The sequence below is a fragment of the Nicotiana attenuata genome, chromosome 1, assembly GCF_001879085.1.
Source record: "Nicotiana attenuata strain UT chromosome 1, NIATTr2, whole genome shotgun sequence".
NCBI lineage: Eukaryota > Viridiplantae > Streptophyta > Magnoliopsida > Solanales > Solanaceae > Nicotiana > Nicotiana attenuata.
In genome coordinates this window covers 10729004-10746598 of record NC_031989.1, presented here as the reverse complement: position 1 = coordinate 10746598, position 17595 = coordinate 10729004, and positions in this window count along the sequence as shown.

Genomic DNA, 17595 nt, shown 5'->3' with positions numbered 1-17595 from the left:
GGTTTGCGATAGGGTATGCGGCTGCATACAAAATTATGCGGACCGCGATACCATAGTTCCAAGGAATTGCTATTTGCTTAGATTTCGCGGCCGCGGTCACTTTCGTGCGGTCCGCAATTGATCTTTCGCGGCCGCACTCAATTTTGTGCGGTAAGCGCATTTGAACTTTAGAGACTCAGTCATTTGTTTCCGCGCCGCACCCAAAATTGTGCGGTCTGTGATGGGTCTTTCGCGGCCGCACTTATTTTTGTGCGGTTCGCGATTGATCACCTTCGGAGAGCCAGTAGTCTGAGCCCGGTCTCTTCACGATCACATTCACTTTTATGCGGACCGCGATGGGCAGTTCACGGCGCACTCACTTTTGTGCGGTCCGCTCTGCCCTGTTCTGAGAAGCACTGTCTTTGATTTTATCTGTAATTCTTTAACACATGTTGACCCCAATTCTAACTGACTTTCACTACTTGTGTGTTGCAGACAATGGTGCATTCCCGAGGTCTAGGTGATAGTTCTAAAGGGAGGGCAGAACCCTCCCGAGGCCGGGCTCGAGGCAAACCCAACATAGCTCTGTCAGTTCAAAAATTAATCGGCAAGAAAGCAACCGCTAATAGAGCCCCGAACACTTCTGAGACTAGTGAGTATATCCTATCTAGGGGGCTTCTGAAGGAAACTCCAAGCAAGCACAACCGGAAGTCCAGTCCAAACAAATCCCCAAACAATTCACGGGGAGATTGCATTTGGTTGATGAGTCCTCCTCCTCTGAGGCTTCATCTGGGGGTTCGGAAAAGGGTAGTGAAGATTCTGAACCCTCTTCCGCACATGCTCCCTTAGCTCCAATCAATTTTGATGACGATGATGAAGTCCAGGATGACGGGATAGGGGGTGATACAATTGTGGGAGGCCTGGCTCGATCAAGGAACCCGGAGGTGTGGGTTGATAGGTTTTTCAGTGTGAAAGCTTATGCAAAATTTTGGGAATGGTGGGCCCAAAGGTCGCTTACTCTTGAGCGACAGTTCATAACGAAAGACCTGAGCCAACACAATCCAAATGTTCTAAAGCAATTCTCGGAAAGAAAAGGATGGAAATGATTCTCCGGCCGTCCGCATGATGCCAATGAATACCTCGTCAAGGCATTCTATACCAATATTGCCCACATCAAAAAGGGTACAAAAGTGACGAAGGTCCGGAACTTGAAAATCCGGTTTGATGGCCAAGCACAGAACAGATATATAGGGTTTGAGGAGGTTGAGGCGGTGCAATACCTGGAGAAGCTAGCCTTGGGTGAGGCAGTTCGCCCATGGCTAGCTGAGTTACTTACTATTCCGGGGACGACACCCGTATGGCTCACAGCAGGAGTTCCAATCGTCAGAAACACCCTCAACTTTGAAGGAAAAGGGTGGCAAACATTCGTGTGCAGCCGTCTTGACCCTTGCCAGCATGAAAATATCCTTACACTTTCCGGAGCAGTGTTGGTAGCTTCCATCATGGCAGGATATCCTATTAATGTAGGAAACTTGATATCCTACAACATCTCCAATGCAGTCCAAAAAGAAGAACGATCTTATCCCTACCCCAACTTCCTGACTGAGTATTTCAAATATCAAGGGGTGGAGCCGAGACATTTTGATGTAGAGGTGAAGGCTAAAAAGCCTTTCTCATGGTATCACCTCCAGGGAGCGGACAACCCTAAATTCAAGGGTAAAGCCACTACCTACACTGGCCAGTCTGAACAGCCAGAGGCAGTGACCACTAGATCAGTTGCCAAGCCCTCCACAACAACCGATACTTCTACCGGAGCAATAGCCATGCCTCCTCCATATTCAGTGCCATTGTCAGTGCCTTCATCTTCTACCTACCCTCAGAGTGCACTGAGGGTTTCCCAGACACTAGTCAGTCTCAACAACTGGATGCAGGCAGCTACCACAAAGCTGCCTGCCATATCCAGTGCAGTGACAACACAGTCTTCAGTCCCAGCATAGCTTCAGGTACCTCCATCAGTGGAGGACTCATTGAAGAAGATTCTGGATAACCAGAAGAAGATTCTGAACGACCAGAAGAAGATCAGGGAGACTCTTGATACACATGGGAAGGTAATCAAGGATTTGGGAAAGCAGGTGAAGAAGCTGCGAAAGACTAAAAAGGAGTCGGTCAAGAAGTTGAGCAAAGAGGTTGAGAAGATTGCACATGCGGGAGATTTGACAATGGACCTTCTCATGGAGGAGACAGTCCTAGCAGCACATGCAATAGAGACTGAGGCACCAGAGGCAGCAGTCGGCCAGTCTGAGGAGCCAGCTGCAGCATCACACAGTACTGAGGAGCTGATTCAGATGCTCAGCAACGCCGTAGTCCCCCAGTCAGAGGATGTGGAGATACAGTTAGAGGATGCTGAGGACCCTGTTCAGGTTGAGGACCCAATGCAGACAGAGACCACATAGGGAGTTTTCTTTCCTCTCTACCCCCTTTTCCCTGTTCTTATTTGTAATTAGCATCGAGGACAATGCTATCTTTCATTTGGGGTATGGTCCATTTTGATTTATGACATTTGGTATGTAATAACCAGTATCCTATTTTTCTTTATCTTTACTTGTCTTTATTTTCACTTTTGGTATGTATTTATTCGTTATTTTCACTTTTGGTATGTATATATTTTTACCATTTGATGTATATATTTATTTTCATTTATATATATATTCGCTTTACCTCAAGTTTGTATATATTCAGTTTAATTTCTGTAGATTACTTCATAACTTCTTTCGTTATTTTTCCTTAGTAGCATTGCGTCTTATTTACTTTATTAGCTTCTTTTTTATTTGTTAGCCTATTTTTTAAGTTTTATGTGAACAATAAGTCTTTGGTTTTCTTAATATCACGGTTCTTTCCAAAGGTGGATGTTGTGTGAACCGGGTGGCTCTTCCCAACGATGGATGGCGTGACAACCTTCTTAAGGGATTGAGTCTGTTTTCTTTATGTTTTGGTGTAAATAGTAGTAATGAATAAAAGTGTCTCAAGCAGGCTTCACTTGGTACTAACACATTTACCTTCGACCTTATGGTTAGAAACAAGTTAATTGGCAAAGAATAACTCTAGTTGTGACCTTTAGACTCGTGTTGACTAAAGCAATCATCGAGTGGTTTCTTTGAGCCATTTGTGATGTTCAATCTTATCTAGGGTTTTTGTGGGTCCTCGACTCTGTCTCTTTAACAATCCAGCGGGTTGAGAGGTGAGGTATTGAATTGCAAGTCCAAGTTCCGTGCCAATAAGTCTAGAACTTGTCCTGAATGTTTGTCTAGTTGAAATTCAAAGTGTAGCTCGACCTGAGAAATGATTGTAGGCTCTCCTAGATCCAATTTGAAACTTCAAAGCTTCCTAGCTTACCAATATGATATCCCTAGTCAACCCCTTTGAGCCGAAAGCCTTTTTCTTTCAATAACCACGTTACAAGCCTTTATCTATTCTATAATGACCCTCTCTCGGCACCCGATCATTCCTTGGCATTCTTGATAAACAATTGGCAAAAGCATAAGTTTGGGGGAGAGATGAGGAATACGAAAGTGATAAAAGGTACAAAGAATAAAAAGAAATGAAGAAAAGGGAAGGCAAAGAAAAGAAAGAAAGGCCAAAAAGAAATATGTCAAAAAGAAAGTGAATAAGGTAGAAAGTTGAAGGGATTCAAAGAAAGCAATGATGAAAGGCATTGAGTGATTAGAAAAGGAGAAAAATGATTGTCATGAGAAAGAAAGAGTGATAGTGTGTCTCTCTATTCCCCCCAAGGAAGAAGAAAATGACTCAAAGAGTCAAGAAAGTATGAGCCGAAATGAGAAAATGGAGTGCTTAAGGAAAGATGAAACCATCATATGCCGATAAGTCCTACCCTGGTCCAAATGACTTCATTACATCCCCGCAAAAGCCCTATATGATTTCTAGTTGAGTGAGCTTACATTAGTGGTGATTTACATAAGGGGAAAGCTTATGGTACTTAGAGCCGGACTTGTGACATTCTTCTGAGAGTGATGAGCGTACTCCTTCACAATCCCTGTTTTGAGTGTTACATTCTAAAGTGAGATTTGCTTATGAAGAGTAGAGGAAGAGGAGCTTGGGTACCACAATGACCTACGTAATAGAGCGAGCTTCCTTGGTGAGTTAGGCCAACTCTTGATGCTCTAGTGTCACATTAGAGCTATGGTACTCAGAAAGTCAAAGCATGGTGTTGTTGATAATTCATTTGTGTTGAGGATAATTGTTAGTCCCAATTGATGCATGATTGATTCACATTAGGGCAGCTGAAATATCCTTCTATTTTAGTGGAGGTGGGAATTACCTTATATTCTCGAGGACAAGCAAACGCTTAAGTTTGGTGGAGTTGATAAGTAGGGAATTAACCTATTATTTGCTCTCTTTTACTTGTGTTTTGGGCCAAAAATGCGTGAAGGTATTCCCGGAAACTAATGTAATATGCTTGCTTGTAGGAATTGTTCAAATTGAGCCAAAAGAGTCATAATAAACTCTTAAAGGAGGCAAAACTTGAACAAAAACCAAGACTGGGCCAAGAGATCTGAAACGCGGACCGTACAAATATTGTGCGGCCGCGAAAGCCACAACGCAGCCGCGATCAGGAATACATGGTCCGCAAAAGGGAGACTCAGAGAGTTGCATTTACAGGCTAAATGATAAGCACGGACCACACCAGAAATGTGCGGCCGCGAAAGTCTCTCCGCGGCCGCGATGGAAATTATGCGGACCGCGATGCATGAAGTTCAGAGAGCTCACAACTTGAGCAAAAGAAAGAAGTGCGGTCCGCATCAGAATTGTGCGGCTGCAGAAGTCCCCTACGCGACCGCAATTAAAATTATGCGGTCCGTGAAACTCAGCTCAACCAAGATCCTGATTTGAAGAATGTGGACCGCGATCAGAATTACGCGGCCGCGAATGCAAGAATGCGGCCGCGCTCAGAATTACGTGGACGCACAACCTCTGCAGGGTATTTTTGTCCATAATTTCAGCTTAGTTTAAATAGAACTTTTTGTCATTTTTAGGTTATGTTATGTATTAGAGGAGCACCTGAGACGGCTGAGTTTACTGCTTTTGGAAATTTTGTACTAGATTCATCTATTAACATTATATTTTCATCTTATAATCTAGTATTATGAATTGTATCTTCTTTTCATCTTTCATTTTTGTTATTTCCATGAGTAGCTAGACCCATTATGACCCAACCCTAGTGTAGGTATTTAATGGGTATTGAATTTTAGGGCTTGAATGTGTATAGGTTAGTGATATTTTGCCTGGTTCTTGCTAGAATTATAGAATTAGTGGTTGCAAACACTTATTCGTGCCTTTATGATTTTGTCTCTACTTGAGAAAGAGGGACTAAGTCTAGGAAAACTAGGCTAACAAGGAATTGGAGTGAACTTAAGAAACTGATAGCCCCAATTAAAGGGTTAAACCTAGAGATAGTAATACCTGACTTGAGCTAATATCACTTGAATTGCATGAATACCCAAGTGACTTGAGAAAACCAAATTGGGCAAAATCACTCAAACTACCGAGAGGTATAAAGTGAGTACCCGGGTGTGATAGCTATATTACGACCCCAACTAATCACACGATTTCCCTAGATTCTTGAAACCCGTTAGATATCCACCTAGGTAGAAGTCACTACCCTAGTCTCTTTAAACCCTTGAAAATCAACAACAAAAACATTATACTTATTTCAAATATTGCATACAATAGAATAGAGTTAGAAGTAGAATCAATCCCAAAGTGTGTGGAAGTGTAATTAAGAGCAAAACCCACATCTAGACTTAGATATAAACCTAATTCCAAACAAATTAACTCCATGTGGATTCGATCCCGACCTAGTTGGGTAAAACTATATCGACCACCCTCGCTACTCAAATAGTAGTACAGGCTTGGACCCGATCAGGTGCCAAACCTTCCATTTAACATCAAAGAAGATTAAATAAAGCAATGCAAGAGGTGGTGAAGTAGGAGATAATCAAGTGGTAAGATGCCGGGTTTGTGTACCCCATTTCTGATAGCTCGTGGACCTCTCCGGAGCAATGTGTCCCAAAGAAAGGGGACATGACTGTGGTGACAAATGAAAAGAATGAATTGATCCCAACAAGAACCGTCACCGGGTGGAGAGTGTTCATGGACTATAGGAAGCTCAACAAAGTTACACAGAAAGATCATTTCCCACTTCCATTTCTTGACCAAATGCTTGATAGGTTGGCCGGCGTGCTTTTTATTGCTTCCTTGATGGATACTCCAGTTATAGCCAAATTCTTATTACTCCCGAGGGCTAAGAGAAGACCACTTTCACATGTCCTTATGGTACTTTCTCGTTTTCAAGGATGCCTTTTGGGTTGTCTAATGCACTGGCGACTTTTCAACGGTGTATGATGGCTGTCTTCAATGACATGGTGGAGGACATTCTTGAGGTTTTTATGGATGATTTTTCTGTGGTTGGGATTTCGTTTGAAGATTGTTTGGAAAATTTGTATATGGTAGCTAGATGTGAGGAGACCAATTTGGTGTTGAACTGGGAAAAGTGTCACTTCATGGTCGAGGAAGGCATTGTCCTCGGCCACAAAATTTCAAAACATGGTATTGAGGTTGACCAAGCTAAGATTGAGGTGATTTCCAAACTCCCTCCTCCTACATCCGTGAAGGGAGTGAAGAGATTCTTGCGTCATGCGGGTTTTTATCGCCGATTGTCAAGGACTTTTCCAAGGTGGTAAACCCTGTGTGTAAACTTTTGGAGAAGGATGCCAAGTTTCATTTCAATGACGATTGTATGAAGGCATTCGGGTTGCTTAAGTCCAATTTGACTACTACTCCTATTATCACCGCACTGGATTGGAGCTTGCCTTTTGAGCTCATGTGTGATGCTAGTGATGTTGCGGTTGGAGCGGTATTGGGGCAACGAATCAACAAAATCTTCCATCGTGTTTACCATGCTAGCAAGACCATGAATGATGCCCAAGTCAACTACACAATGACCGAGAAGGAGTTACTTGCAATTGTGTTTTCCATGGAGAAGTTCCGGCCCTATTTGATGGGTACTAAGGTGATTGTTGACACCGACCATGAGGCACTTCGTTATTTGATGAGTAAGAAGGATTCTAAGGCAAGGTTGATGTGGTGGGTGCTCCTTTTGCAAGAGTTTGATCTAGAGATTCAAGACCGCAAGGGTAGTGAGAATCAAGCGGCGGACCACTTGTCCCGTTTAGAGGAGGAGGGGAGGCCACATGATGGCCTTGAGATCAATGATTCATTTCCCGACGAGCAACTCCTATCCGTTTCAATACCCGGGATACCATGGTTTGCCTATTTAGCCAATTATCTCGTGAGCGGCATTGTACCGAATGAGTTCTCTTCAAACCAAAAGAAAGAGCTCAAACGGGATTGTTTGGATTACTATTGGGATGAGCCGTATATTTTTCGAATATGTACCGATGGTGTGATCCTGCGATGTGTGCCGGAAGAAGAACAAATGGGAATTATTGAAGCTTGCCACTCTTCACCGTATGGTGGTCCTCATGGTGGAGATCGCACGGCTACAAAGGTTTTGACTTGTGGATTCTATTGGCCTACCCTCTACAAGGATGCCAGTGAGCTTGTCAAGCGTTGTGATGAATTACAAAGGGCCGGTGGGATCTCAAAGAAGAATGAAATGCCTCTCACCACCATATTGGAGATAGACATCTTCGACGTGTGGGGTATTGATTTCATGGGTCCATTTGTTAGTTCTTATGGGAACACCTACATTCTAGTCGCGGTTGATTATGTTTCCATGTGGGTCGAGGCCGTTGCTTTGCCCAACAATAAAGCGAGGAGTGTGGTGGCATTCTTGAAGAAAAGCATTTTTACAAGGTTTGGTACTCCGAGGGCTATTATTAGTGATGGGGGTTCACATTTTTGCAATCGGGCTTTTGATACCTTACTCACCAAGTATTGTGTCACTCGTAAAGTCTCAACCCCCTACCATCCTCAAGCAAGCGGACAAGTTGAAGTCTCCAACCGGGAGATCAAGAGTATTTTGTCAAAGACTATCAATGCCAACTGGATAGATTGGTCCAGAAAACTTGATGATGCTCTTTGGGCTTATAGGAAGGCCGACAAGATGCCAATTGGGATGTCTCCATATCGATTGGTGTTTGGGAAGGCGTGTCATCTTCCGGTAGAACTTGAGCATAAGGCCATGTGGGCTTTCAAAAAGTTGAACCTTGAGTGGGATGTCGCTGCTAACTTAAGAGTGGAACATTTGAATGAGCTTGATGAATTCCGTTATCATGCCTACACAAGTTCGTCCGTTTACAAGGAGAAGATGAAGTACCTCCATGACAAGTATATCCACAACAAGGAGTTCAAAGAAGGTGATTTGGTGCTATTGTTCAATTCTCGGTTGAGGATGTTTCCGGGCAAGTTGAAATCAAAATGGAGTGGACCCTTTGAAGTAGTGAATGTAACCTCTTTGGTGCTCTAGATTTGAAAAATAAGAATGATGAGGTTTTTAGAGTCAATGGGCACCGGGTTAAACATTATCTTGGCAAGGTTGATGATGGCCACATTATGGCGGTTCTCCATTTCTCATGATGGCCACATTTTTGTGTCGTCCGCACGGATGCTGCGGTCGCACTCATTTTTGTTCGGTCCACAGCCAATCATCTCAGCAGTAGGTAACGAGTGCGGTCCGCATCAAAATTATGCGGTCGCACTCAGGTTAAAAAAAATGCGTCCCACGGGTAAAAAGTATAAATAGGACTTCTCTTCTCATTTTACACTTTTCGCTCATCTGAGACCTAAAGACTAAACTTGCACAGTAAACATCCCCATTTGCACTCAAATTGTTCACTCAATTCATCATCTGCATCTTCATTATTGGTATGTTCAATTCCTCATTCGATTCTTTATCTTTTATTTGCTTTTGTTCTTAGATTTAGGGGTAATTACATGCTAAAAAATGTGATAGTTTTGTTGTTTTTACTTAGAAATCATGTGGGTAGTTTTTGTATGATAATTGGGGTCTGGGTAATTAGTTAATGAGGTTTTATTGCTAAGACAATGACCATTTGAGACCAAATATTGCATGAAGCCTAGGTCAGTGCCGATGCATTTTGAATTATGCGGCCGCAAACATTTTTGAGCGGTCCCGCAGTGGAGGCTATGCGGCCGCACTCATTTTTGTACGGTCCGCAGTCCTCTAAGTTAGGCAACAGGTGAGCTTCACTTATGTGGCCGCACATATTATCGTGCGGTCCGCAATGGACTTATGAGGCCGCACTCATTTTTGTGCGGTCCGCACTGCCCTTCTAAGGCAATAATACTATAGTTTTCCATCATGCTTATGTATAAACTTTGAGCTTCAATTATGACTGATCTATAATGCTTATGTGCTGCAGATAATGGTTCGCACACGTGGTAGAGGAGATACACCACAAGGAAGGGCAGAACCCTCCCGAGGTCGGGGTCAAGGCAAGAGCAATCTACCTTTAGCAATTCATTAAGCAACAGCACATAGAGCCCATGCACCTGACACTTCGGAGACCAGTGAGTATGTCCCATTCGGGGAAGCTTCTAAGGGTAACTCCGCGCAAGCACAGCCGAAAGCCCATAGAGCCCATGCACCTGACGCTTTGGAGACTGGTGAGTATGTCTTATCCGGGGAAGCTTCTGAGGGTAACTCCGCGCAAGCACAGTCGGAAGCCCAATCACAACAAAGACAACAATTCCCTAGGAGCCTTCTTTTGGTTGATGAGTCCTCATCGGCTGCCAGTTCATCCGAGGGTTCGGAAGAGGGTAGTCAAGATTCTGAACCCTCTTCCTCACATGCTTACCCAGCTCCAATAAATGTAGATGATGATGATGAGGTCCCAGATGATGGGAGAGGGGGAGACACTGCTGTGGCAGGGTTAGAGAGGTCAAGGCGACAAGAGATTTGGGAGGACCAGTTTGTCAGTGCAAATGCCTTTGCAAAATTCCAGGTATTGTGGCCACAGAGGTCGCTCACTCTTGAGCGACAGTTCTTAGCGAAAGACCTGAGCAAATACAACCCCAATGTCCTCAGGCAATTCCAAGAGCGGAAAGGTTGGAGCTGGTTTACCAACAATGTTTTAGATGCCAATGAGTACCTGCTCAAAGAGATCTACGCCAATGTTGCTCACATAAAGTAGGGGATGAAGGTTACAATTGTGCGAAATCTAAAGATCCATTTTGACTCTTGTTCACTGAACACGTATGTGGGGTTTGAAGAAGTTGAAGCAGTGCAGTATTTGGAAAAGCTAGCCATGGGTGATGCAGCTCGACCGTGGTTGGCTGAGATTCTAGCAATTCTAGGGTCTACTCCTCCGTGGCTCACAGCTGGAGTTCCAATTCTTCGGGCCACCCTAAACTTTGAAGCAAAAGGGTGGCAAATGCTTGTGTGTAGCCGCATTGATCCGTGCCTAAATGAAAACATGGACCCAATTCCCCGTGTAATTCTGGTGGCCTCAATTATGGCTGGGTATCCGATAAATGTTGGTGCAATCATGTTTACCAACATCACTCTAGCTGTCCAGAAGGGTGAGAGATCCTATCCGTACCCAAACTTCCTCACCGACTATTTCAAGGATCAAGGAGTGGAGTCCAAGCATTATGATACCAATGTGAAGGCCAAGAAGCCTTTCTCCTGGTACCACCTTCAGGGAGCTGACAACCCTAAGTTCAAGGGTAAAGCTACTACCTCCACTGGCCTGTCTGAGGAGCCAGTGGTAGTGGCTACTGATTCAGCTGCCGAGCCTTCCACAGCAGTTGGTACTTCCACCGGGACAGCATCCATGCCACCATCTTCATCTACTGGACCTCCTGCCTCTGCCAGACTTCAGTACCATTGCCAGTGCATGCTTTATCTACCTATCCTCAGACTGCGCTGCGAGTTTCCTAGACATTGGCGAATCTCAACAACTGGATGCAGGCAGCTACTACAAAGTTGACTGTTATTTCCAGTGTTGTTGCAGCACAGTCCTCAACCCCAGCAGCCCCAGCACAGCCACTGGTACCTCCGTCAGTGGAGGAAGCATTGAAGAAGATTCTGGAAAGCCAGAAGACTATTACAGATACTCTGGAGGCACATGGGAAGGTCATTGCAGACTTGACCAAGCAGGTTAGGAAGATGAAGAAGTCTCAAGCCTCAAAGAAGATTGTGGAGAAGTTGACTAAGGAGGTCGAGAAGATTGCATTTTCAGGGGATTTGCCATTGGATCTGCTCATGGAGTCAGCAGCACAGACAGCACCAGAGGCAGCAGCCGGCTAGTCTGAGGAGCCGGTTGCCACTTCCCACATATCTAAGGAGATGATCCGGATGCTCAGTACCCCAGTTGGCCCTTAGCCTGGTGATGATGAGATACAGCTTGAGGCTGAGGTTGCTGAGGATCCTATGCAGACAGAGACCACATAGGGAGTTCTCTTAACTCTCTACCCTTTCCCTGTTCTTATTTTTGTTAAGCATTGGGGGCAATGCTTGATTTTCATTTGGGGGGTGGTCTATTCTGATTATTTTGACATTGGTCTGTAATAACTCTGATACTATTTTCTTTTCATCTTTATTTTTATTTGGTATGTATATATTTTCTCCATTTGATGTAAATATTCATTCCCCTTCTGTATATATTCTTCTCCCTTACGTATATATTCATTGACTTCGGTTTGTATATTCCTTTATCTCGCTTTCTGTAGTTTATTTAATAGCTTCGTTAGTTTGCTTTTCTTTAGTATTATAACTTCTTATTTACTTTAGTAACTTCTTTTTAATCAGCTAACTTCTTTTTACAATTTGAGTAATCAATAAGCCTTTGGTTTTTTAATGCCACTGTTCTTTCCAAAGGTAGATTATGTGTGAACCGGGTGGCTCTTCCCAATGATGGATGGCGTGACAACCTTCTTAAGGGATTGAATTCGTTTTCTTTTATGTTTTGGTATATATAGTAGTAGTGAATAAAAGGGGTCTCAAGCATGCTTCACTTGGTACCAACACATTTACCTATGATCGTATGGTTAAAAACAAGTTGTTGGAAGAAAATAGCTCTAGTTGCGACTCTTTTGACTCTTGTGTTGACTTAAGCATTCATCGAGTGGTTCAAATCGAGCCATTTGTGATTCTCACTCTCATCTAGGGTTGTTGTGGCCCTCGACTCTGTTTTCTTTAGTAATCCAGAAGCGTGAGGGGTGAGATATTTAGTTGCAAGTCCAAGTACCCGTGCTAATGGTCTAGAACTTGCCCCAAATGTTTGTCTAGCTGAATTCTAAGTGTAGCTTGGCTTGAGAAATGATCGTAGGCTCTCCTTCACCCTATTTGAAAATTGAAATCTTCCATGGCTTACCAATGTGATATCCCTAGTGAACCCCTTTGAGCTGAAGCCCTTTTTCTTTCAATAATCACGTTACAAGCCTTCATCTGTTTTACAATGACCCTCTCTTGGCACCCGATATTTCCTAGCATTCTTGAGAAACAATTGACAAAAACATAAGTTTGGGGGAGAGAAGAGGAGTTTGAAAGTGATGAAAGGTACAAAGAAGAGAAAGAAATGAAGAAAAGGAAGGCAAAGAAAAGAAAGAAAGAACAAAAAGAAAAATACTAAAAGAAAGGGAATAAAGTGAAGAGTTGAAGGGAATCCAAAAGAAAATGAGGAGGAAAAGCTGAAGTAAATAGAAAAGGAAAAAAAAGAATGTCATGTTTAAGAAAGAGTGACGTTACGTCCCTCTAGTTCCCCCGAGGAAGAAGAATATGACTCAAAGAGTCGAGAAAGTGTGAGCCAAAAAGAGAAAATGGAGTGATTAGGAAAGATGAAACCTTTCTTTTCCAACAAGTCCTACCTTAATCCAAAAGCCTTCATTACATCTCGCAAAAGTCCTACATTATTTCAAGTTGAGTGAGCTTATATTAGTGGTGATTTACATGAGAGACAAGCTTATGGTACTTAGAGCCGGACTTATGACATTCCTTTGAGAGAGATGACCGAACTTTTCACAAATCCTTGCTTCGAGTGTTTCATTCTAAAGTGAGATTTGCTAAAGGAGAGTAGAGGAGGAGGAGTCTAGGATCCACAATGACCTACGTGATAGGGCGAGCTTCCTTGATGAATAGAGTCAACTCTTGATGCTCTAGTACTAGGACTGTTGTACTCAAAAATTCAAATCATTGCGTTGTTGATAATTCATATGTGTTGTGGGTAATTGTTGGTCCCAATTGATATGTGTCTGATTCACCTTAGGCCAGCTGAAATATACCTTTTTCTAGTGGAGGTAAGAATCGCCTTATTTGCTTGAGGACAAGCAAAAGCTTAAGTTTGGAGGAGTTGATAAGTAGGGATTTTGACCACTTAATTGCTCTCTTTTACTTGCGTTTTTGCTCAAAAATGCTTAAAAGTATTCCCGGAAACTAACAAAATGTGCTTACTTGCAGGAATATTGGGAAACAAGCCAAAGAACCCAAAAATCAACTCATAAAGGAGTCTAAAGTGAACAAGAACCAAAACAGGAAAAAAGAGATAGTAGTGCGGACCACACAATTCTAGTGCGGCCGCAGAAGGAGATTCAGAGAGCATGTTTTGGCCAGCTCAGGGAGTGCGGACCGCACTGGAATTGTGCGGCTGCAGGAGATCAAGTGCGGCCGCATCCACTTTTATGCGGAACGCAGGACTGAAGGTTCAGGGAGCTGGAAAAGTGAAGGAGTGCGGACCGCATCACTTTTGTACGGTCGCACAATCCTTAGTGCGGCCGCACCTACTTTTATGCGGGCCGCAGAAGCCTGAAGAGTTCAAGCCCAATTTCCCAAGTCTGCGGACCGCACTAGAATTGTGCGGCCGTAGAAGCCCATTTTGCGGTCCGCATCAGAACTATGCGGCTATATAACCTCCGTAGGGGCATTATTATCAGATATTTTCAGCTTAGTATAAATACAACTTTTTGTCATTTTTAGGTTAAGTATAGTTTGCAGAGGTGCACCTGAACGTTTTTCTTTGCTTCTTTAAGTAATTTTGTAATAGATTGACTTCTTAACACTAGATTTTCTTTGTTTAATCTATGGTTATGCATTCTATCTTAATTTCTTCTTGTATTTCTTCATTTTCTATGAGTAGCTAAATCTTTAGCTAGGGTTGTGACCCAACCCTAGTGTGGGTACTTAATGGGTATTTAGTTTTAGGGCTTGTTTGTGATTGGGTTAGTGATATCTAGCCTTGTTTATGCTTAAATTATAGAATTATTGGTTGCAAATATTCATTCATGCCTTTTTGACCTAGTCTTTGCTTGAGAAAGAGAGACTAGGTTTAGGAAAACTTGGCTAGCAAGGAATTGGGATGAATTCAAGAAATCTATAGCCCCAATTAAAAGGTCAAATCTAGAGATAGCAAAACCTGACTTGAGCATATATCACTTGATTTATGCAAATACCCATTTGAGCTTGAGAAAGCCAAATCGGGCAAAATCGCTCAAACTACCGAGAGGTATAAAGTGAGCAATTGCGTGTGTTTGATATACCACGACCCCGATAAATCAAACTTGCCCTATACTTTACAACTCGTTAGATAGCCACCTAGGTGGAAGTCACGACCCTAGATTCCTTTATCAATTGAAAAACAACTCAAAACCAAAAATATTGTCCTTTAGTTTTATCTTTGCAATCAATAGAGTAAAGTAGAAGTAATACACCAATCAACATTATGGAAGTACAATTTAAGCCAAAACTTGCAATCAACATAGATATACACCTAACCCACATTCTAACTACCTGTGGATTCGATCCCGACCTTCGTTCGGTTATTATTGCATCGACCGCCTCGCTACTTTATTGTGGTGTGGATTTGGCCGAGATCAGTAGAGATGTATTTTTTCCTCGCGCCATTTGATAACGAAACATCTTGTTTGTTGTTGAAAAGTTTTGGGAAAAAGTACAGTTTTACAAACTTACTTATTCTTTGGTGATTATAGGAAATGATTTGGGTTTTTACTGAGATGCTTGAAAAGCATGTATATTTTTTGGAACTGTGAAAGAGTTGAGCATTTTATCTCTGAATTACTTGTTTTAGCATTGTTATTATGTTATGAACTATTGTTGGCTATTGGAATTGGACTCCGACCTTTGTTTCAGCTCGTCACTACTTTCAACCTAAGATTAGGTTTGTTACTTATTGAGTACATGGGGTCGGTTGTACTCATACTACACTGCACCTTGCGTGCAGATATTGGATGTTGATGTTGCTGTGTACTGTGGAAGCTAGATTTGGAGATGTACCTGCATTCCGGTCATAACTGCCTCTTAATCTTGGTAGCTTTAGAATTTAGTTTGTTCATGTATTTTTCAAACAGATGATGTATTTTATTTTATACCAGCTTTGTAAATTCTAAATCTTAAAAGCTCATGATTTGTACTATCAGTCCTTGGAAAATGCATGAAGGTTCAGTTATTTTATCATTCATTTGTCTTAATAAATCTCATTAAATTGGATAGTGTGAGCGCGTGATTTTTGCCCTATATGAATTACTCCTATAAATTCAAAACAAAAAGATTTCTTTTCATTACTTGCAATTTTGTGGATTTTCGTGGCATTTTGTGTTAATTGTTTGCATTTGTCTGTGCATTTTTATTTCTTGTTTAATTAATGAAAAAATACAAAATATATGTGCATTTACATTTAGGAGTTAATCTCGCATTTTAGGAATTAATCAGTAATTAGGTTATAAAAAAAGAAAAATCACAAAAATAGTTTACTTTTACTTTTTAAATTTAATTTTTTTGAATTTTGGTAGTTTTTCCTTTCAATTTGGATCTCAATTAATTGTGATAATTATTGTTTAGGGTCATTAGTGTTTTTAGGATTTAACTTAGATTTTTTTAATTTAATATTGACAAAAAAAAAAGAAAAGAAGAGAAGAAAAGGAATTTTGAAGAAATAGGAAATGAAGAGAAAAGAGAAATGGGCTGAATCAGATTTTTGGGGCGTCATCTAATTCCAAGCCCAAACCAAACACCCCTCAACCCAGCCAGTACCCGCCCAAGCCTAGCCAAACCCGGTCCAGTTTTCTTAAAGAACCTAAACGTCGTCGTTTGAGCTCCTAGTCTTGGAATGATCTGAGCCTTTCATTTTAGCTCATCCAACGGTGAAAATCACTTCTCTGATTTTAGTTAAGACTGTCCTAAAAACCTACGAAACATCTCAGTCCAAACAGACCCCCCCCCTATCTCATCATCTCTCTCAAAATCAGAGATCAAGAACCCTAAGAGCCGCCACCCTTCCCCACCGCCCTAAGTCCGGCGGCAACACCACCAATCAGCCCCAAATCAACACCTTGGAACCCTCTTCATCTCCCCATCCCAGATATCCAACCCTTTACCCTCGAATCAACTTTGAACTCTTCGAATCTTAAATCCGAGTTCACCCCCCCAAAAGTTCAAAGTTAGTTTTTGTCGAACCTGGTGGCATGAATGATCTTGGAGTGCTATTATTTCAAGATTTGAAGTTTGGACTCGATTAAACTGATGTCGTTCAGTTGTTCTTGACAAAGAACAAAGGATCGACATAAGTTTGGTTAAGTCACAGATCTCCGATCGTTTCCAAGTCTGGATTTGGTTAGTGCCCCTTTCCCCTCATGTATTTCTCTTTCCGTCACTGCCCCACTGTCCTCTTCCCTTTTCTTCAGCTTAATTGTCTCCCAATAATTTAGTTGAAACCTGTTTAGTCGTCTGAGTTCAATTTGTTCTTTATCCATTGTTTGATTGCATCTTAAAAAAAGGTTTCTGGGTTTCTTCTCTTAGGGAAAATTTGGGTCAGTCTTTTGACATATGAGTCTTGGATTAATGTGGATTGGACCCTAAAATCAAAAAGCCCAATTGAGTGTGGATTCTAGCCCGTTTTGTTAAGCCCAGGGCTAGTTCAATCTATTGGGTCGACTTGACCCGTATTTGGTTGAAAGGGTAAATATCAGGGGTTGCAAGGGTAGTTTAGGTAATTGGATAAGGGAATCTTTGTTGTAACAGAATAGGAAGCTTCTAGTGGGGGGTTCTTTTTGAATTTCAGACTTTTTGGTAGGTTAACTTGGGCAACAAGTCACTAAGTGAGGGATTCCTAAGCTAAAACAACAATTGAAAAAGGCTTGAATTGCAAAATGAAAACCTAAGGCTGCCCTACTTGCCTTGCCTATAAAGGCACCCTTTCTTGCCTTAGAAGAAAATAGACCGAAGAGACCTAAGAGATAGAAATTCCAGAAGAGAGAAATGGCTAAAAATCAAAAGAAAACACTGTTTCATTGATTCTCTTTTGATTTTTGAAGTTCTTCGATTACTGAAACATTTTTCCTACTATTTCTGATTGAAATGTTCTGAGTTTAGATTTTGAAAAGCCTTGGGTTATGTCCTGTTGATTGGCTACTGTTTCATTGGTCTACACAAGCCAATTTTACTGTTCTACTGAATTTGGGAAGCCAATCTCTGCTGCTGCTCTACTGTTATTACATCGCTGACTCCTTATCTCTTGGTCTCTTCTCATTTCCAGGTAAATCTGTAAACCCTGGAGAACAAATGACCACAAGGGTCCATGTGTGACTGAAAATTTGAATGAATGA